General features: G+C 42.8%; 1 protein-coding gene and 1 long non-coding RNA gene across 3 annotated transcripts in view; one reads left to right on the plus strand and one right to left on the minus strand.

Moving 5' to 3' along the window:
- Nucleotides 1–2,668, minus strand: part of LOC118521655 (uncharacterized) — a 75,583-nt gene extending 72,915 nt beyond the window's left edge. Inside the window, exon 1 of one of the 2 annotated variants that reach the window (XR_013445375.1) lies at nt 2,270–2,668. This is a non-coding gene — a long non-coding RNA (uncharacterized LOC118521655). The remainder of the gene's footprint in view (nt 1–2,269) is intronic. The other variant, XR_013445376.1, reaches the window with a different exon arrangement.
- Nucleotides 2,669–2,779: 111 nt separating this feature from the next.
- MARCHF3 (membrane associated ring-CH-type finger 3) overlaps nt 2,780–23,147 on the plus strand; it is a 129,626-nt gene continuing 109,258 nt past the window's right edge. Inside the window, exon 1 of the mRNA XM_036070345.2 lies at nt 2,780–3,033. The gene's annotated coding sequence lies outside the window, so the exon portion shown is untranslated. The remainder of the gene's footprint in view (nt 3,034–23,147) is intronic.

Consider the following 23,147-nt stretch of genomic DNA (forward strand, 5'->3'; position numbering starts at 1 on the left):
ATGAGTTCTTACACAAGTAAGAGATCTCCTTTTCCCTTGTAGAATATGGAGATGGCCGAAACTCAAGAGATCATTGGGAGAATGACAGCCAAACGAGTAAGTCTGTGCCAGAGGGATAAACTCTTGTCAAATACCAATTAAAACAGAAGATGGTATGAAAATGTGAATGAGGGGCGCCTGGGTGGCTCAGATGGTTAAGCGTCTGCCTTCGGCTCAGGTCACGATCCCAGGGTTCTGGGATCGAGCCCCACATCGGGCTCCTGGCTCAGCGAGGAGCCTGCTTCTCCCTCTGCCTCTCTCCCTGCTCATGCTTTCTCTCTCTCTCTCTCTCTATCTCTGTGTCTCAAATGAATAAATAAAATCTTAAAAAAAAAAAAGAAAATGTGAATGAGTCTAGATGTGCTGTCTCCTACGTGTCATCCATTCGATAAAGGAAAATGAGACCAGTTACTTGTCCAAGAACCCATGGACAATGATGTCTGTATGAAACAAACAGAAAACCTTGGAAATCAGGAAACGGAAGTCTCTCGTTTAGTTCTGACTTATTTCATAAAAACAAATTTCCTATTTCCTTTTTTCATCATCTAACATAAATACTATATATAGCAAGTACAGTCAACAGCCGATGTTTGGCTCCTATTACCAAGGTGATTTTTAAAATAATCACTAGCATCTGTGAAAAACCTTCACAGGGTGTTTTAATATGATAAACACTGTTGGCAAACTTTTTCTCTAGTTATATTCAGGATGAGGGGAAAAAAAGAATCCAAGGAAATATATTTTTCCCCTGATCCTCCCATCCCAACCTAGGCAGAGACCTGGTGTGTATTCCATTCAGGTGGTCTACAGCTAATTCCTTGTGGGCAAATGCCATTCTCTAAGCATCATGGTAAACAACTGTTGCAACTGCATGGAATGGACTCCTTTGCCTGTACCCGTCTTTTGATCCACTAAATGAGGAGGGGTTTAAATACATGCAATTTCTGCATCACATATCAATTTTCAGGGCCTACTAAGGACTGTCCAGACCCAGATTTTCTTGCCTGACAGCCTTCCTTATGGGCCTTTCCCCACTGAGACAGGGAGCTGAGGAGGTGCCACTTGAAACTCAAACCAGGCCCGAGCTCACCTCAGAGCTGTAGCCTTCCCTGCTGGAGGGGCCATTTCACTTCCTGTTCAGCTATAGGCCTTTTGCCTTCCGTCTTGCCAGGCAGTCTCATCAGAAATTGCTCAGGAGAGCTGAGCAGGTACTTAGGAGGTCCTCTGGAGGGCCAAGCTGGCCCTGAAATAACACCTGTAAAGGTCCTTGGTCCCTCACACATGAGAAACTAAAACCTTCAGGACTTCTGAATCTGAGGGGGCCAATGGTCAGTGAGGAAGCTGTCGGGGCACCAGACGGCCTGACCCTTTTCCTGCCTTGCTTAACTTCCTTTTACTAACATGGTTTGAGTGCCTATCTGATGGCAGGCGCAGTTCCAGGTACACAGAGGCCGCTATGCACCCAAAGCTACGGTCTGGGGCTTGCTAAGATTCTAGGCCTCAGCCTGGAAAGCAACACCCAACCCTTTGCTTTTTGGCTTGTTACACCCACAGCTCCGTATGTGTGTATGCTGCAGCCAAGGTAAGGGCTTAAAAACAGGCTGAAGAGCCTATCCGCCGACAAAAGGAGCGGCAGTGACCTGGCCGCCCAGAGCCCACAGAGCCTCCTTCTTCAGCCGCGACCGGCCCAGGGAGCTCAGGCTCCTCCGGTGCCCGCCGCTAGGGAGCTCCCGGAGCTCGGTCCAGGCACTTCGGAAGGGGCAGGGGCCGCGAACGTGCATCGTGGGACCAATGGGGCTCGCTCCGAGGTGTTCCTGCCCGCGAGGATGGGCGGTCCGGGCCCTCTGGCGGACCCAAGGAACAGCAGCAGGAGGAGCCGCGCTGCGGCCGCCTCCCCACAGGGCAGCCCGGCCCCAGGTTGGGTCTCGGGGGCTCCGGCGCCGTCTAGCGCCCGAGCCTCCCTTCCACCCCCGGGCTCTGCCCAGGTGCCTCAGGCGCTTCGGGTCGGGAAGGGAGCCTAGGCGCCTGGTCGGGTTCCCTGCCGCTGGTGGTAAGAAAGCGGGGCTGAGGAGGGGACGTGTAAATGAACTTTCCAGGAGGTCCGCAGAGTCGGAGTTTGTTTCGGAGAGAACCACCAAACCGCAACCACAACCTTTTCCAAGGAGCCCGGAGCTCCCAGTTTCGGGCCCGGGCCTCCAACTGTGACAGGGTGATGCGGCCCGGGACTCACCCTCTTTGGGTCTCGGTTTCCCCCGACTGCTGGGGCTCCTTCGGGGCCGCCAAGTTCGGCGCCTCCCGCGGACGCCAGGTGTGGGCGTTGTCGACCCGGAGTCGGTCCGCGAGGCGGCCAGGCTTCTCGCTCCACAACTCGCCGACACGCCGCGACCCCTAGGGGTCTCGGTGGCCCCAAACCTCTCTCAGCCAGGGCCTCCTGGGGCCGCCACTTCCCTCCCGAGGCACCCGGATCCCCGCGCAGCCGTCCCCACAGCGCCAGTCCGCAGCCCCGGTTCCCCACTGCAGCCAGCTTCCCCGCCGCCGGCGCGTCTCCGCGCCAGCCCTCGGCTGCGACCGATTGGACGGCGGCGGCGGGGCGGAGCCGGGCGCTCGGCCCGGCCCGCGGCCGCCCGGATTCCTGGAGTCACCGCGATTGGCTGCGGGCTCCGCCAGTCACGGGTTAAAGGCGCCCCGCCCCCGCGGGGGCCGGCCCAGGACTGGCTCCGCCCCGCCCGCCGCGCGGCCCCGCCTCCCTCCGGAGCCCGGTAGCCTCAGCCCGGCGGTCCGCCTCATTCGCTGAGCAGGTCCATGAATTGTCAAGGCGTTCCGGGCGGCTGCTGAGCCGGGGCGCCCGCCGGGCTTGTCGTGCTCCCTCGGAGGTACCTGCCCGAACCGATGTGCGGGGTTCGCTAGGGCGAGAGCAGTCGCCGGTTCGCGGCAACTTGGGATTCAGGACCCGCAGCAGGGGCGTCGGTTTGCGATCCGGACTCAGCGAGGAGGGTGAGTGAGTGGCCGCGCGCGAGGCGAGCGGCTCCTCTTGGCGCTGTTCGGCGAGCGGGGGGTTGGGGGGGAACTGGACGGGTCTTGGCGGGCGTCGGTGCGTCGGTCCGAGCGTGGCGGCTGTGGGGAGGTCAGGGCCAGGTGGGATTTACTCCTTGCGGGTATCCCCACTCCCGAACTTGTTTCAGAGAGTCGCAACTCGGTCCGGGACGCGGCTCTGCGTTCTCACCAACTTGGCATGTTATAATTGCCATCATTAGGTGGGGCCTGGGGACGCGTCCCCTCGCCCTCTGCGGCGGCGACACGCGCGCTGGGGGCGGCGTCCGTGCAGTTCCTAGATGGCTTGAGGACAGGTTTCTGAAAAATTAACCCCGCGCGGGAGGCGGTGCGGCGCGATGACCCGGCGGAGGTGTCTGATCCGTAGCCTGAGCCGGCGACCATCGTCTTTGGGGTGGGTCTTCAGCGGTCAGGGAACTTAAGTGACTAGCTAGGTTCTGTAAGGGGGCGTCAGTGCTTTGCAATTACTGAGAGGAATTGACAGCACGGATGTTAAACTTTGTAAAGTAATTACTTTCTGTTAGCACTTGTATCCACATCCCTCATGAGGTGCTCGGACCTCCACATCACCTGCAAGCTGTGTCCGAAGCACTTCGTTAGGACCAGGGGGAGCTGCTGTCTGTCCCAGTGCAGGGAGCCCGGGAGAATCCGAGACGAGACCGTGAAAGGGACCACCAGGCTGGTCGGTTGGTGTTTAAGTGATGAAGTTGTGACAGGAACTGACAACACAGGATTCAAGGTTAAACCTGACACTTCGTCTGTGACTCAGTCTGGGACATTTTTCCCCTCTCTGTCATAATGATAAGGGCTCAAAGCAGCTGGTTTTTCTGAGGGCAGTTACATACATGTAGTTTGTATTATGTGTGGACCAAATAAAATTAAATATAATATTTTCTTGTAATTCTTATTGGATGTGAATGAGAGCTTATTGAGCGTCCTAGAGACTTGGGGTACACAATTTGGGAATATTTTGATCTGTGAAAATATATAAAAACATTGAGAGATATGACTATTCATGCTTGTATATGCATATGTAGATGTGCGTGTGTGTGTGTAAAATTGATAGGTGAATAAGAAATATATGGAGGGGGAAACAGCCTTGAACTTGCTCTGGGGGGGGAAGATAGACCCTCCGATCTATGGGGTGTATGATGAGCGTGTGTGTATGCATGTCTGAATCTGCCTGGTCTGTCTGGATCAGTGTATATGTCCATGAACTTTACGAGCATTTAGTTCAATACCATTCGGTGCAGATTCCGAGTTCCTGTTTTATAGCCCAGCAGCCGCCAGCCGGCCCATCTGTTAAAACATAACATGTACACTTCAGTCACTTCAGTTGGAGCACTAGGGTGGAGCGTGGGTAGGGGGCAACCCTTAGTAGGAACAACATGCTACAAACAAAGACTGCCTCTCAAGTTCTATTTTCATTCAATATTCAGCCTGTACTTGTGATTTGGTGAGGAAGAAAAGGAGTGTTTGACTCTTCAGGAATGGCAAACTACATTTTGTGAAATAATTTTAGCCATGGTTTGGGGAAAGGGAGTTTATAAGAGAAAAAATGAAATCCCTCTAGAAAAGAAATGTGGTGCTTGTCACATTACCATGCAACATTGGTTTACTGCTTTGCGGTAGCATGTATATCAGAAACTGTTTTCTTTTGCTTCTTAAGAGAATGCATTAAAACTGAATTGTTTTGCACCAAAAAAAAAAAAAAAAAAATCCTTAATAGAAGTAAACAGAGCTTTATTGCAGAGGCTATTTAATCTACTAGAGTTAAGACTGCCTTAGTAATTCTAATGAAACATGTTTTTAGGAATTTATAACCTGGATATAAATTCATGTTCAGCCTAATCACTGGTTGCAATGGTTCACAATTTATAGTTTAAGAAATAATAAAAAACCTTTATCACAAAAATTCTGATGACTAAAAGGGTATGGGAGGAGTATAACAGCTTAATAAGTTCCTGCAGCCAAGTGACTGATACTTAAAAAAAGTATAAATTCCTTTAATAACATAATTACTTCTGGTGACAAAATAAGGGCAATATTTTTGAGAAGCATAGTTGATATTTTTCCCAATAATTTTATGCTCGTAATTACATTTTAATAATGGTGTTTATTATTTATTATATGTGGGCAGAATAAACTGGAATGTTTCTTAAGAACTCATCACAAGAAGTATTGTTTTCATTTTTATGGCAATTAAAACATTTTGGGGAAAATATGCCTATCTCTAATCTGTGAGTGTATTTAAATTTCTGATGGACTACAAAGACAAAATAATTCTCCTGCCTTGATATGGATCATTGGAATCAACTAGGTTGGTCCTTAGAAATTCAGTTTGAGGGCTGGACTCTGTTCTCCGGTATTTGATTCAGGAGTCTAGGGTGGGGTTTAGTAATCTGTATTTTGAACAAGCACCCTCCAAGTGATTCTGATCCCAGGGTTCCCTTCACCACATTTTGAGAAACAGTGGAATGGTGTTTATGATATAAAAGGATGATCATAGTCTGTGGGTTAATTTAACAAGTAATTGTTCTGGTATTTCCAGATGGCATTTACTAGCCTTATGAAATTTATAGGCAACATTCTTTAACACTCTGTCCTCAACAATGGCACCTTTGGTTCTGTGTTCAGAAGTGTTTTTGGAATCCTCAGCTATCTCTATTCCAGGTTAGCCCCAAGTCTAAGGAAGTCTCTCTGGAGAAGCAAGGTAACTTAAGACCTCTCCCCAGTCTTAGTCCCTCCGTTCTGTATTCCAAGTCCAGTGGGTTTCTGGGGTGCTCTCAGGGGACTTTGCCAGTCATAACTCACATGGTTGGACATTTCTCCCTGGAGAATAGAAGAATCTCAGTCCTCGGGAGCCAACTTTGACTCCAAAGCCATTCCAGGCTTGGAGATTAGAACTTCAGCAGGACTAGTACCCGATTTACCCAAGATCGGGGATCTCCTTGGGAGGTTGTAGCTGATCTGCCTCTTAGTCAGGAAAGTGTCCTGGGCCAACTATCCAGAGACCTAGGTGTTCCCATGTTCCGCGGCTCATTGTAGAAGTATTTTGAGCTGCCCTATTAATTGGATAGATAGATCTTTCAGCATTGTGGAGAGATAGGTTGAAAATTGATTTGCTACTTGTTTTTTCAAATCAGTGGGAATTTGGACTTATTAATGATTGCCTATCAGTTTTTATTTATAGTTGGATACTGACATTCAGGCTCTATTCTCCCATTTCAGACTGGCATAATTCTCAATTTAAAACTTCTAGGTAAGGTTTTAAAGAGAAAGGATCTATCAGAAGTTGTTGCCCCTTCCCTCTTTGTACCTCCATGTACTTAAAAAACCTAATGACGTCTCAGAGGTCAGAAGTGCCTGGAATATTTACACACCTGATGACAAAAGGACGTGGAGAGCTGAGACACTGAACTTGGATTGTTCCAGGCCACTGGATCATTACTGGGACTTTCACGGAGCAATTTCTGTTTTAAGAAACACTTGGCAGGCATGTTTATAGGTCACTTATCTTAACAATCCTTTGAGTACAATGATCCTTTTCCCACTTTGTTACAGATGAGCAAACAGGAGCCACAAAAGAATGATAATATTTAGATCCTGTCTTTCACATTCAAAGATAACACCAATAACTGAGAAATTGGCCTTGCATTTGAATTATTTTTATTTAGCATCGTGGCGATAGGATTATGCTTAGTCATTCATATCATCTACAGTTTGTTTTTTTTTACCTCTTTCTTCAAATTTATTTTTATATTAAATGTGACCTTGGAACAATTTTCTTTATAAAGTTTACCACCATATATGATAATTGGTTCAATGACCCTAACCTTAACCACCCAGGCTTGACCCAGAATGGCAAATAATTTGCTAAAGGTCACAGAGCACAATGGTAGCAAAACCTATATGTAGAATTCTTTGGACTCATTATTTTAGACCTGTACGATGTTGCCTATTGAGTCCTCTTATGCTGCTAGTAATGTTTTTATGCTGGCAGAATAGAGTTGTTTATATTTCATTTGCCCAGATTCTGCATGATGAATGGACCTAGAAAATTTTAAAAGCCTAATGTATAATCACAGCCCCTGACTGTACAATGGGATTTGTGTGCCTACTTAAAAACTCTAGAACTAGAATGCTACTTTTCTTGAAACTGGGCCATGGGTCACTGCAAGTTTCTAAGCAACAATTCTTTTTTTTTTTTTTTTGGCCATGGCATACTTCTGACAAAATTCTTTGGTAAAAGGAATTTGACAAAGGCTTTTCTAGTTTTCTACCCTTCTTTCCCCACTCCTATTTCCATGGCAAAACCTACCTATAAAATATTTACTTTTCAAGTCGGTCTGCCCCTTTAACATCTCCTAATACTTAAATGTTAGCCATTTTGACTATTTTCCCTCCAACATGCCCTTATCGGGCTTCGACCTTCACTTCATAGTATTTTGGGCCTAGTCACATCCTCTAATGTAGAACAGTCACTGAGCTATAGAAGTTTTACTTGAGCTTGAGCTTTGTGGATTTAACTATAACAACAATAAGAAAAAAAGAAAAGGAGAATACTCAGTCATGTTGAATAAGTGTGTCATATTAGGTATTCCAAGCTTATAGTTTCCATGGGAAATTTAAGATCCAGATGAATGAAGTGACAGATGCACTCATCTGTGGCCTTGCAGACAGACACTCTTCAGATTCAAGCTGAGGAATATAACTGAAGACAGCATCCTAGGTTATGGAAGAAAAACAAATGTTAAGCTCTGAGAAAAGAACTGACAAAAAGTGAAGGGTTGGGGTTAGATGGGATGGGGAGAGTGGTGGGAAAGAAGCACCTCCAGTAAAATACCAGACAGAGTAGTAAGAAATTTATACAGGTGCTGATGGTTTGGGGTTTCTTGGGGGCATTGGATTCTGTTTTATATTGTCTTCACAACCTGCTCGCCCTGCTTGCTTTAAATAATTTATTATAGCAGCAGGCCTTCCTCTGGTTGGTTTCCTTTTTTATAACTTTTTCCTTCTCATCTCTGGGTCTAATCAGAGGCATATATAATCGTGTGGCTGCTCTAGAGTACTTAGGAAAATCCGTGATCAATATCGCTACATTATCAACGCAGGCTGTTGTGTTCTATTTTGCAATGTTTTCTTCCCTGTTATATTAAGCCAGTATCTGTGTTTTAAACAATATTTTATTAATCTTTGCACAATGAGACTATGGGCTTATTCTTCTTGGCTGAGAGTATCTTTGGAGTAATCCATCATCAGAACACCATTGATCTAATGATGTATTTATTGCTCACTGTTGTAGCACTGGCAAGAAACCCAGTATGGTTCTAAAAATTTGATTAAAAAGAAATCAAGTTTTTGCAAGGCGTAGCCATCCGATTATGTTAGCAGCTGCCAAGTATATTTTATGCTAAAATATACAGGCATATTTCAAGTGAGCAAAATGTGATCTTTTCAAAAGCTTTTAAAACTTTTTGCTATGAGATAAGTAGAACAAGAAGATGCCTCATAATTAGAAAAATTCTAAGTGCACTCCCCATCTCAGCCAAAGGTAAGGTACAGTATTTTTTCAGGTTATATCCTTAGACACTAAAATGGATAGATTTATCTGTTTCATTGACAGTAATAAAAACGGTAGTGACGGGGCACCTGGGTGGCTCAGTCAGTTCAGCCTCTGCCTTCGGCTCAGGACATGATGCCAGGTTCCTGGGATCGAGCCCCGCACCGGGCTCTGCTCAGTGGGGAACCTGCTTCTCCCTCTCCCTCTGCCTGCTTGTGCGCTCTCTCTTTCTGACAAATAAATAAATAAAATCCTAAAAAAAAAAACCCAAAACAACAGTGGTGATAAGAACTAGCTCCTAGTCCTTTAACGATTTTCTGGGTAATCATTACAAATCAAAATTAATGAACAAACAGTAACTGAGTACCTGTCGTGGGTAGTACCTCTTTTTCAAGTATTAGCGCCTTTGGGAAGCTTTTCCATGTCCCTCTTTGGGCTGATTGTACACTGTCAGCCGAACCATCTCTTGTAACCCCATCCCCTCCTGACTGGGAGCCCCTGGAAGGCAGGGCCCATACCTCTCATCTTGTAGCTTCTCAAGAAAGGGTATATAAGAGATAGTTGCTAAGTGTGCTAGCGGCTACAAAGCATTACAGGTGAACACTTGCAAGGCCTTCAAAGGATGTGCACAGGGATACTCACCACCAGTTGAAATGGTAGTTGATTGCTATCAGTTGATTGATAACTGAATCCTAGTGCCAGACTTCCAGCTCTAGCCCCTGTCTCAGCACTTCATATAACTGTCATCCATTCCTGCTCGTTCATCTTCATAGTTCCCCTCTACTCCATTCCTGCCTTTCCTCTTGTCACTACCTCCCTGTTGTGACGTCTTCAGGAATGTCTCCAACTCCACCTGCTCCTCCATTAGTCTGGCCATGTCCCCTGGTTCCCTTTTTTGTTCTCATACTCCTTGTATCCTATCTTGAACAGGCAGCTAACTCCTGGGCCCCACTTTGAGGCTTGGGGCAGCCTGAGTCGCATATCTTTTGAAGTCTCAGATGTACTGGTTTCTTTTGCCATCCAGGGCAGCCATCTGGCTAGCTTTGGCCGTGGGAGGTCTGGGGGCCATGGAGCAACAAGATGGTTGCTGGGCCGACAGGCCGCAGATAACCAAAGCTGAGCATAATGGGGAAACTTGACATTTGTGAATGAAGCTTTTTTAAAAAAATTAAAATTCCAGCAGATTTTTAATTTCAGAGACAGACTTTTATAGTGTTTTTCATCTCTAAATCTTTTGTTCAAGAAGCATCCCCTACACAGTCATGTACATGATGTCATCTGATGGCTTAGGTAAGTTCTTACCTCAGTTCTTACCTCCGAGTGGCTTACTGAGCTCCTGCATGGACCATGTGTCCAGGTGGAGTTTATGGAACAGCCAAATTAAGCGTAACTGCCCGAGGTCAGGACCTTTAGGATGGCCCTCTTATGTTAGATCTTAATGCACTTCAAATGACTGCAAGAGATCAAGGACCCCTATTTTCTGTCTCATCTGGGAGATTAAGCCTCAGTGAACATAGCTGCTTTCTTCTCCTACCTGCCAAGAAAATATCATTAGAAACCGGAGTGATTACATCTAAAAGTTACTTAGATGTTCAAGGCAACAGAGAAGATGAGCAATCCTAGATGAGGTCATGGACTCACTGGTTTCTTTTGGATCTTGTAAGTGAGGAGCACTTGCCCCTGCCTGTCCCAAGGCTTCTGCTTTCATCTGGGTGCTGGGGGCTGGGAGGATGTGAGGGTGGCTCCACGAGGGGGGAGGCAGACGTCTGTGGAGCCCCTCCGAATCCCTGCCACCAATGGAGGTTCTCCCTGTGCTGCTTTCCTTTGGCATTTTCTCAGGTCTGTGTTTCAGTGTCTCATAAAGCAAATCTTCCTCTTCTACTTTGTGAATATGTTACATAAACTGAGGTTCTCACAGCCATGGAAGTTCTCGTCCTTAAGTTTCCCTGATTTTGACTTTTCTCCTTCATGTGGTCCCACCCCCCACTCATGTTTTCCTCTCTTTAACTTTCTCTTTCCCTTCCATTCAGGTAAGAACTCTACTTTATAAAGGCCCTATTAGAATCAATGTTCCCATTAATCTTTTCCCTGCAGGAGTTAACCACATTTTTGACCATCTTCAAAGGACTTTCTTAGAGCATGCCAGTATGTCTTTCCGATGCTAAGGAGACCCCAGTTAATGCGGCTTCTCCTCTCTGGGATATTACACACTCTAAACACAGTGAGGAAGCAAATAGCCTCGCAAACCCTCAGTTTTTACCAACCTTACCCACACTTGCAGTGACACCCCCCCTTACCTAATCACTCTTACTGCTCCCTGCTCACTTTTTATGTCATTAAGAAATAATATCACAAGCCTGTGCTAGCAAGAGACATATTCATGACAACCAAGGAGATGAACCTGTCTACAAATACCCCACCAAGTATACGCTGAATAGGGAAAAGAAGGTCAGGGCTTCCCTGATGTCTTTACAGACAGGACATGTGGACCGATGCATCTCTTGCTGATAAGTTCATAATCTGTTGTTCTAACTGTTTCTCTTTTGAGGCTGGGTCATTCATTGCCTTCTAGCTAACATCAACAGTTGTCACTTTCCTTTCCCTTAAAAACTCTGGCCAGTGAGTTTCAGGTTTCTCTCCTTCATTTATTTTACTTAATTTTTGTTTTTTCGTGTTTCAGCTTGTTTAGTCTGGTTTACCTACTTAAGTTGTGTTGTTTCTAACCTCTGCAGACATTTTTCTACCACTTTCCAGCCCTTGACGGCATCTCACAATTAGACACCATCCTTACATTGAATGCATTTCCATTTTCGCAGCAGGTCAGTAATGAAGATGTTAAGTGGAATCCTGATAGTGACCCTTTCAAGAGCTAAGGCACCATTTGCTATTCTGTCTTAATTATGGTCTCTTAGCAACTTTTCACCAGTTATAATGTCCACCCCATTTGATAAGTGATGTTTCTCAAATACTGTACAAAATTATGAAATCTATGTGCCTTATATTTTCTGCTCTCCATTACGGACTAAATTTATAATTCTATAATTTTCTTATAGGAAAAATACGTATTAGACTGGAATGGCTAATTTGGTTTCAAGCCATACTGCTTTTTGCTTATTGTGAACCATTAGACATTTATGTGGTCTTCTATTTTACCTCATTCCCAACCCCCACCAGCAGCTCTCCCAGTAGTAATCACACTCTGACCTTTCCCTCTACAGTCAGTTAGCATCCATGCTTTTTTGGTAAGATGGGTATTTTATTTTACTGGTCCCTAATATTTTCAATTTTAAAATAACTCTACGTAGCTGAAACAAAAATAGCCAAGTGTCCTATTATGATTATGATATTTCCCCCTTCCTTTCTAGGCAGGTCTGTCTCCCGATTATAAATCATAATATTGCACCTCTTCTCTGGAGTGCTTCTGCCCCCTTGATCATCTTGTCCCAATGGAGTGTGAAACTGCTTCTGCTTCCTTGGTATCTGACCTGTGCCGTGGGATCTGGACTAGTCCTATGTGGTCCCTGTTGAAATTCTTGTAATTGGGTAAGGGCTCAGAATTGGAAGCCTTATGGAACATAAGCCCATTGAGGGGTGTGCTTCACATAGGTCTTCAGGGAAAAACATATAAACTAGGCAGGTAGAAGGTGAAAGTCAAAGTTTTTAAACAGATAGAGAAAGTCAGAGATAGACTTTTTGGTACCAGCTACTTAGGCCAAAGCCTCATCTTCCTGTTGTGATATCTGGGGTGTCTTCCCCTCGGGCTTTTCCGGGAGACTATCCCAGTGTTGTAAATTAAAATGCTGTATCACCCCATATCCAGAATTTTGGAGTTCACTGAGCTAGATTCAGAAGTCCTCGTTCCATTCCTGGAGCTTCCCAGAGACAAAGAAACAAGTGATGTTTCCAAATGGAAATGCGCCTATAAAGGTGATGTGGTCCACTTGCTAGGAAACCTTCTGCACACAACACAAGACTCCAACTCATATTGACCTACACCGTAAGGGAAGTATCTTATCTCATGTGAGAAGTAGGGCAGACAGCAGGATGAGTTGATTTAGTGGCACAATTACCTCATCAAGGATACAGGTTCCTTTCATCTCTCTGCCACTGTCATCCTTAGGGACCACTTCACTCTAAGACTGGTTCTTATCTTGGCAAGATGGCTGCAGTTGTTCAGATGTCACTCATGGGCATGACAATATTTAGAGCACAGGAAATGGACCACCCCCTCCCAGGGTCTCCTTTTGAAGGAGATTAAAATTGTACTAAGAAGAGTCTGAGAAGTCCTGTCTTCTTATCTCATTGATGGGAACAGTATCACATGCTCCATCTCTAAATCAGCCACTAGCAAGATGTTCTCCATCACTGCTTGAGGGAGAGAAGAACCACAATGCAGACTAATTAAGGCCAGAGAAATGAGCCAAGATCAATAATTATTGTGATTAGAATCACAATAAACCCTAATGAATTCAAATGTACTAATTTATGTCTATTTGTACTCAATAAGTATATGATCTTTACTGAATAAAAAAGATTAAAACAATTTGCTGATTTCTCAATTCTGTATTTCAGATATATTATTTTGCTGTATTGGTCCACTTGAATGTAAACATTTTTTATTAACCTTATTTACATATCATAGCATTAACAGTAATGATAATTACCGATGATTGTAACTGGCCATGATTTATTGAGTGCCCTTTTATAAATTAGGAATTTAGCATCCAAGAGGAGCTAGTCATTTACTGAACTCAGCTACTGAGTGTTGTTAAGCTAGGATTTAGACTTAGGTTCATCTGCCCATGTCCCTTCCCTGCTCTCCACGGCTTCTCTTTGCCCAGGACTACTCTTGCCTGCATGCTGGGCCCTGCCCATCTCTGTGACCTCATTACTTACCCTCTTGCCCTCACTAGTTTTCCAACCACATAAACTGGTCTCATTCTCACCTCTGACCCTCTGCATATGCTGTGTCCTCTGCTTGGATCACACATCCTCAGCTCCTGTGGCTCTCCATTCTTTCCCTTCAGGGCTCCCCTTCACAGTCCCCTCCCAGGACCATCCCCACTGGTCTACTTAGGGGAGCCCTTCCCCCATCCTCTGTTTCTGCTCCATTTTCCTTTTTCCTCTATCGTATTTACCATAATCTTATATAACTTACCTACCTGCCTGTCTACTTGTTTTTGTCTGTTCCTACCAGAATATAAGTCCCACGAGGACAGAGACCCTGGCTGTATTTAAAATGAATGAAAAATCAAGTGACTAAGTTAATGAAGAAATGAATATTTAGGCGTTTTGACCTCTGATAATCCACAGGCTGCCTTTTTCTCCCACACGAGGACTAAAGGAGGATGACAACTGCCACTGAGCTGAGTACGTGCACTTTAGATTTTTCTCCTATAAAATCTGAGAACTTAACAAAACCTTCTTTTCTCTATCTCTCTGAGGGCAAAATAAGAGATAGATATCAGAATTCTTTGGGGAAAAGGTAGACTTGCCATAGTAGTATTACATAAAGGTTTTAGGGAGAGCTTGGTAGAAGAGGAAAATTTGAGTAGTATTCTTAGCTGCAGTTTTTATACTGATTATAGTTTTAAGGATGCCAACTCCTTTAATGTTAGGCGTAAACCCTTAAAAAATGGAGGTAGACATATAAAGCTAAACTGTAAATTGGAAGAATTATAATTGCTTGATAATTTGCAGTGGCAAATTTACTTAAAATTGTTTTCTCTGCTTACATGTAATTTTTCATTTGAACTCATGTATCTATCAAAATAATTTATTCCTAGAACTATGTTCTTAATTATTCTGAAGTAATTATGAAGGTGCAAATTGAAAAATAGCTTTACCTCCCATGTTAATTTGGAAGGGATTGACAGAAGTGAAGCAGTGCCTTCCTGAAGTCCCTTTTCTTTGGCTTTCAGCTCAGGACCTTCCAAATAAAATATGTGCTTTTGTGTTTCCCTTTCTTTGTCATTCTGTGGGCTGCTGTGTCATTTGCTAAATACGTTGTGAACCATTATTTTCTGAGGCTTCCAGTGTGACTTTACCACTCGACCAAATAAATCACCATTTCCCCCCTTGACAGGAAATTCACACTCCCCTCCGATCTGCTCATCTTCACCAGATCTTTCCCCAGGTGACCTTGCCAACCATGGCATCTCTCTCTGCGCAGGGTATCAGTCTAAACCCGCTTGGCGCCATTGTCTGCCTTCTCGGCTTCCCACTATCACAAAAACCTGTTAGAGTCGTTACTATGAAATATACTTTGCAGCTAAACTCCTTGTATCAGACGTCTAGAAGCAGATCGAAATTTTATGGCGAGTAGAAATACATCTATATTTGACAGTAATTTTTCATCTAGTTCTTCCAGATTGTTTTTATGTTTTGCATCAGAGACAAGTCAGAAAAAACTGAAGGGGGAAGAAAGGGAAGAGGATTTTTGACGTTGTTCACATGGTACTTTTCCCCTGTATGTCCTGGCAAGGACCCCTTCCTCACTTTATAACCTGGGTAGATTTGGGTGTGTAATTGGGGAAGAGCGCATCAGGACCCAGGTGACAAGGAGATGAGTAATCAAAGGGCTGGGTCAACATATCATTATTATTTAAATTAGGCGGGTGCATGGTCTACATAAGCTCTTGAGAGACTGCCTTTGACAGGGTAGTTTTCATATACAGCAGATTGGCCCTTTTATGGCTTGACAAAGGCTTTGTTTCTTTCTTTTTCTTTTTCTTTTTTTGCTTTCTAAGCTGTGTGGGTGGGAAACAGCATGAGGTTATAGAAAATGTATAGCAAAAGCAGTAGCAATGAGAAAGAATCCATAATGGGTACACACATATTGCTGGAATATTTCCCAAGTACTTGGGGGGGAGGGTGTTGGCAATGAAGCTTCTTTGGCAGAGGCAAAGTAGAACATGTGCTTTTCCATGTGTGAACACACTGTGCTTTGAAAGGTCCTTTATGATTCACAAAAGCAGCTGCTTTTGAGCTGGTGTAGCCACAGAGTTTAGGAGACTCCCTGAAATCGGTGTATTGCAGACTCCTGGCATTTGTTTTGGAGATTGGGTTAAGTTTGGGGAATCTGCTTATTCACAAGTGACAGGGAACAAGTTCTCTTCATTAGAGTGTTGGATCCTTTGTTCATTTCTTTAGGGTTCGTGGATCAAAGTTAGCAAGCCTTAAAATTGTGAGCAGTCATCTGTTATGTAACATGCATACGTACAGGCATAAATTTGTAGAGATGGCTCTCTTTTTAATTTTGAAAACGATGCGTGGCAGTTCTACTTTGCCTAGTAAATCTTTCCTGAGTTACTGGTCAGACATATTTTGGTGTATTGTAAGGCTTCCTTGCTGGACATTCATAATCTTATTATACATTGTATGTGGTGACTTTTTAGTTTTGACTGTAGTTTTACCTAATAAATCCTGTATTTTTGTCTTTTGTACACTTCTATTCCATTTCTGAGTGCTAGCTTCTGTCTACTCTTTTATGATCACTAATAAGTTATTTTCATTCTTCCTGAAGATTTCAAACCCCAATAACACCAGTGTTGTTTTCTATCACTTTCAACAAGACTCATTTGTTTCCAGTTCCTCGAACAAGATAAGTAACTAGGACATGATTCTTTCCTTTTTGCTAATTTTCAGTTTATTGGATACTGACAGAACGTAGCATTTGCACAGTTTGCTTTAAAAAAAAAAAGAAAAGCAGGTGATAGCTTTGTTTTTAACATGTCGCAACTATTATGTTTCTAAATGACAAAGCAAAAAAGATTACCACAAAATAAGATTAGTGTGGATATCTTGAACTGGAAATCATTTGAAATGTTTCATGGCTACACTTTGTGCTAAATATAAAAATAATTGTGTTTCCCATGTGTGAGCATCAAAAGCCCCAGTTGGAAAATCACATGGTATAGCAAGTAGGTCACTATTGATGGTAGAACATGAGACAGGAAATGTCACGGCTAAGATTAGAGGCCCAAGCAATATGTCTCGCCATGCTTGCTGCATTGTTCATCCTAAGTGGAAGGACTCAACAGGGTATAACTAACTTTAGCCCAATTTGAAAGTATTAGCAAGGATAGCCTTTTAATCTGTCATTCCCATTTGTTTCTAGATAACTCACTTTCCCAGTTGGGCAAAATAATTGAACTGCTTGGATTTGCACATTGGCAGAACTCTGAATACCAATTAAAATGGCAGCCTTAACATTCTAAAAGTATAAACGGGAGGCAAAGGTAATACTCAGCTGTACAAAGTCGTAGCTACAGATTTACCTGGTGTTTGAAATCATGAACTAGGAGTGAGCAACTAGTTAAAAGTGAATTCTCTTAAAATCTCATTTATCTTCATATTTGAAGGTGAGGTGGTGTGGGGATGTGGGGGGACACTTTTAGGAAATCCGGTTACCTTTCCTCTTCTTTTTTGAGCAGGAGGAGGAAGATTTATTATTTATAGGTGGGAATTTTCACCACAGAGTGTGCCTAATTTGCATACATTTGCATATTCTAATGTTTAAGAAAGGCTAGGAAGGAAAACTGTGTTCTCCTGCGTCTGCCCCCATGAGAGACCATACCTTATTTGGGGGGGGTGAGGGCAGGGAGCAGTCCAAGATGGATCCTCGGATTCAGAGAGATACCATCCCCTCCCGCTACATAAGGCAGTTGAACACAAGCCCAGAGAGCCGGCAGTTGTTTGGATGAGTAGGTGGAAGCATGCCGAGATGATTGAATTTGAATCCGTCGCTTGAGTGCCGAGTATTCGTTCACTTCTAGCACAGAGTCCTTCCCAGGAGTAGCCCGGCTTACAGAGTCCATGTATTCTGCGTGCAAAGTCTCACTTCTTGAATCTCAGCGGCCTTCCTGGGCTCCCATTTTTCAAAGGTCATTAATGCAGATTAAAACCCTCCACTTTGAATGAGGATTATTTCATGCAGGTTATAACTTACAAGAGGGGAGGTGAGTGGTGCGGAGGCTCAGTGGAGTAAGTGTTTTGACAGGGTTTTTACTCTTTATTCCTTCTCCAGCTTAAATGCAGAGGCTAGATTTTTATACCTGATCCAGGGATAGAATGCTGGGAAAGGGGTGGGAAGCACAGCTCTTACAGAAATCTCTCTGGAATGAAAATTTTGGGAATGGTTTCCATTTGGCAGTAAGAGGTATTGGCTTCTGATGGGAGAAAACACAAGCGATGTGGTAGTTGAGAATGGTTGTGCCATTGTGTGTCCCTGGCTCTCACCCCTGATGAAGCTAGCTGCTTGTGAGCTGTGGAGTGAGCTCATTTTCTAGACCTCTGTCACAGAATGTCCATTGACAGGGGTTGGCGGTAACATCCTGGAAGATATTTTGGAGCGTGTAAAACAGATTTTTGCTTTGGAAACCTTTGGAAAAAAATCCCTTTTCTAGTTTTAAAAATGTATGAATAACTAATAAATATTTACAACTTCAGGTGCCTTGTGGACCTCTTTACCATCTTAGGAAATTGGTTATCTATTTTTAGTTTCTGCTATGAGATTTCTCTTTGATGTCAGCATAAATGACCGCATGGCCAGGCCCCCCATTCTGCTTGCACCCCAGTCGGAACCCTGAGCCTAGTCCTGCCCCGACTCTGACTAAAGGTAGACATAGAGCAAGGCACCAGGCTCCTTTCTGGAAAAGGAATGGAAAACTGGATTATTTCTGTGATCTCGTTCTGGTATTAACACTGTATGATTCTATTCATCTTTCAAGCCTGTTTATTTTTCCTTTCTATAGGGAGCAAGATGTAAAACTGTCTGGTTGGTAACTTTTAGTTGTAAGGGGAATACTCACCAAGTGACTAGCTGGCTGCTTAAATCCCTATTTAGACTGTTTCTTTTATCTGTGTTGTATACAAGAGCTGAAATACAATGTGTCTGATCACAAATTCCAAGCAAGAGTAACCAGTAGGTTTCCTAGTTAAGTGCGAGAAGAAGTAATTTGGGGGCTGGGGGGATTAGGAGTGCTAGGTTGTGGAGTCCTGGTTTCATAAGAGAATAAAGAAAGGGAATCCAGAGGGTTACTGGGTGGCTCAGTCTGATTAAGCGAAGGTCATGATCCCTGGGGGTCCTGAGATTGAGCCCCATCGAGCCCCATCGAGCCCAGTGTCCCAGTATCGGGCTCCCTGCTTGGTGGGGAGTCTGCTTCTCCTTCTCCCTCTGCCCCTGCCCCCGACCCCTCCCCACTCGTGTTCTCTCTCTCTCAAATAAAAATAAAAAATAAAAATCTTAAAAAAAAAAAGAGGGGGAATCCAGTATGCAAACATGTAACAGAAACACAGTCAGGATTCACACAGTTAATAACTTCTGTCTCTTTGTATAGGAAATACACTATCAGTGCTTATATACCTGTGTGCAAGGAAGTAGCACAAATAAAAACTTCATTTGGCGATTCCTGGGTGGCTCAGTCAGTTAAGCATCTGCCTTTGGAGCAAGAGGGGCTCCTTGCTCAGCGGGGAGCCTGCTTCTCCCTCTGCCCCTCGCCCTGCTCATGCTTTCTCTCTCTCTCTCAAATAAATAAATAAAATCTTTAAAAAAACAAATAAAAAATAAAAATAAAAACTTCATTTGTAAGAGCCATCTTGTCACTTTCCAAAAAAACTTAATGAAAAGGGTATTATAATTTTAATGGAGAGACAAATAATCCTTTATTATCTTTAGTCTCTCCGATGATAATGTTGGTGGAATCTCCAAAATACAGAGAACAACCTAGATTGGATTATTTTTGTTGTCTTTTTGTTAATAAAACTTTTTTTCCAACAAAAGAGATAAACACCCCTTCCTCAAACACAGACATAACCAATCAACTCATTTCCTAAGGGTGAATTATCCTTAGCTTTTGTGAAGGACTCTCTGGTTTTGAGTGATTGACCTCTGAAAGGAATTGGGGGCTTTGGAATCTGCTGCTTAGGAGTTCTTGATGAAAAGGAGAGAAGCTAGTTTTAATGGAGGAAATTTGAATGGACAGATTTGGGAGATCATCCTCTGGTCCTGTCTTTATTTTTTTTTTTTAAAGATTTTATTTATTTATTTGACAGAGAGAGAGACAGCGAGAGAGGGAACACAAGCAGGGGGAGTGGGAGAGGGAGAAGCAGGCCTCCCGCAGGGCAGGGAGCCCGATGTGGGGCTTGATCCCAGGGTCCTGGGATCATGACCTGAGCTGAAGGCAGACACTTAACCGACTGAGCCACCCAGGAGCCCCAGGTCCTGTCTTTATTTTAAAAAGCTTCCTATCTTGCTTTAAGTTAGTGCCTTAAGAGATTTTACTTATGGGTAACCAGATCTTGCTGCTGTATATAAATAATCTCTCTGAGATGTGTATGACTGTCCTTTCAGACTCTTGAAAGAGGCTTTGGCCCTTGGACTGGGTTGTCTCATCCACTGCCCAGTGTATGACTTTGTTACTGCTGGATGCAGTCAATCATACTGACTTCCCAAGCTCCTGCACCTCACTATGGCAAATGTGGAAAACCAGGCTCAAAGAAAATAATCCAGGTGATAAAAGACTCTAAATTTAGAAGACTTTTCCCTTCCACATAATGGAATACAATTTGTTTCTTCTTCCCACACAAAACAGAGCTGTCCAGAACAACCATGAAAACACATGACCCTGTCCCGTCCCTCCCACTTGCAGCTGTCAAGGCTTCCGAGGGAAATTTTTGTGTGTTGAATAATTTTGCTTTGCAACACATTATAATCACACACTTTAATGTTTGTTGAGGCTGAAAATTGCCAGTCCATCTGAGGGGTGTGTGAATGTAGGCTAATGGGGAGATAGATACTTGTCAACTTTACCCAGTTCTTCTGGATGGATTCAATCAGACTCTCTTCTAGGTGGCAGCAGGAGAGAACTCACCTGGGTGACCTGCCTTCATTCCTCACTCTCTGGGTTTTTGAAAGGAGGGTTTCTCCAGAGCTGCCAGGAAACAGAAGTTTGGGGATTATCCAGGAGTTCTTTGAGCACTCAAACAATGACAGCCAGTACCCTTCTAGCAGAAATTCCATTAATTTTTAATTTTTGAGTTGGAAATGGCACTAGAGATTATCCACGTTGGGGTTTCCGAAGTGGAGTTTGCAAGATAAACCATTGGAGCATGGGAAGAAACCACTAGAATTTCTATTCATTTTTTATACCCCAAAAATAAGAAAAATTAAGTTTTACTATTGTATGAATTGATGTTTGCACCCTCCCCTGTTCTTTAGGTCAGAAGGCCCTATGTTCTGAGGGAGAGGTAGGTTTCCCTCAACAGGCAGTGTTGTATTTGTACATGTCAGGTTAAATTAATTTGCATAATATTAATTAGTTTCAACTAAACTAGCCCTCAACAACAACAACAACAAAAAAAACCAAGGCAAGTAGCTTAAAAAGATTCTGGCAAAAACAAAAACAAAGTATGAATTTGAAGGAAGCAAGAACAAGGGAACAGTTTAAAAATGGAGTTCACACTCTATTCTAGGACAAGCCCTTTGTTAGCCAAGATATAAGCCCCCAATTTCAAAACCCTCAAGATGACTAAACGAAATATAGATTTACATGTACTATCATTAAGAATGAACATATCGGAAGGAAGTGTATGCTTTGCCTTGAAAATTTTCCTAATGATAATATGAAAGGCCACAATTAGAAAAATATGGAGAATAAACCCTGCATTTTTTAACCATGTTTAAATTCACCTACTAATCTTTATAAAATTACACTCAATTAAATGGTGTTCTGAAGCCTGTTTTGAAGTTTTTACTTGTATGCAGAAGTAAAAAAGCTACATATCTTCATAAACACTTGTTCTTCCTCCTAATATAAGACCAGATAAGATACTATGCTGAAAACTATCTATCTAAAATGAGTTTCTTGGGGCGCCTGGGTGGCTCAGTTGGTTAAGTGTCTCCCTTAGGCTCAGGTCATAATCTGGGAGCCTAGGATAGAACCCTACTTTGTGTTGGGCTCCCTGCTCAGTGGGGAATCTGCTTCTCCCTCCGCCCCACCACCCCCGCCCCGCTCGTGCTCGCTCTCTCATGCTCTCTCTCTCAAATAAAATCTTTTTAAAAAAAAAAAAAAAATTCTCTGTCACAAAGTGCTGCAAAAGTATTATTGAAGCTATTACTGAATCTTGAGGAAACATAATACCATATTAGAACAGGTTATGGAGGGCAGAAGACCTGTTTTACACTTTAAGTTGTTAGATCTAGCCTATTGTAATTACTCGTTTCCGCTTCACCAATGCAATACACGAAAAGTGCTCTTTTTTGGTGAGCCACCGCTAGATGAGATTCATTCACAATCTTTATGAAAATGTTTTGTGAGAAAAACCAAGTAGTGTTTCCTCTTGAGAAGCAGCTGTTTCTTAGAAAAGGATTCCAGGGTGAGGTTACAAGAGATAAATTCATTCACTGCATCATTCATAAGAAAGCTAGCGCAGCCAAGATGTTGAAGCCAGAGGTATACAAAATGCTGCAGGAGGATACTTCATAATTAATTTTATAAAACACAAACCTGTAATATACAGTATAGTTGAAGCAATACAATATTTTGTATTAAGTTGAGAAGGGACCATGAAAATCTTTTGTACCTCACAGAGGTTTGCTGGTTATCTTATTGAAAAATAATTGAGTTGTCAAACTTAGAGATAAGTTACATTCATTTTTCTTTTTTATAAAAAGGAAAGGGTTCCATATTTTGTTAACCATTTCTGTGATAATAAACATCTTCAGTAGTTTGCTACCTAGAGGTCATTTTTTTTAAACACGAAGCATAACTAATTTGTCCTTTCAAGATAAAGGTGTCATTTTAAGAATAAATAAGAAAGTAACTGAATTTTAAAGAAACTTTTAGTATAGAGAGAACACTGTGGAAAACAGTGTTTGGAAATGTTTACATTGTGATTTTTAATTTTTTATTTACTTATTATTATTTTTATTTTTTATTTATTTATTTTATTTTATTTTTTGCTTAAAACTGTGAGAGCTATTACAACCCAGCTACAGAGAATAAACTGAACTTGGGACTAGACATTCAAATTAACATATCACAAATAATTAATCTAGCTTTTCAAACATGAAGCATATTTATTTATGTTATTCTTGATAAAATAATGATTGTTTAGTACGGGATAGTGTGTACTCTTAGATATATTTAAAGAAAATATATTTAAAGAATATAAAGTATTGTTTTTTTCATATTTACCTTGTGCTTTGGTGATTTTGATGCTTGTTTTATAATGTACCTAATATAATACATTGTACATATCTAGCACGTAAGCATGGCATGCATGCTCAAAAGCATTTTAGTATTGGGATTCATGATCCAGTAATTTTGGAGACTACTGCCCTTGACTAAAGATTCTTAAATCTTTAAATTTGGGGGGCAGGGAACAGCCACAGAGTCTTTGAGACAATAAAAGGTATGTATCCTCTTTGGGAAAAATTATACATACATGCTGCCAAATAAAATTTTGTCCAGAATTCGCGGGGCGCCTGGGT

The sequence above is a fragment of the Halichoerus grypus genome, chromosome 2, assembly GCF_964656455.1.
Source record: "Halichoerus grypus chromosome 2, mHalGry1.hap1.1, whole genome shotgun sequence".
NCBI lineage: Eukaryota > Metazoa > Chordata > Mammalia > Carnivora > Phocidae > Halichoerus > Halichoerus grypus.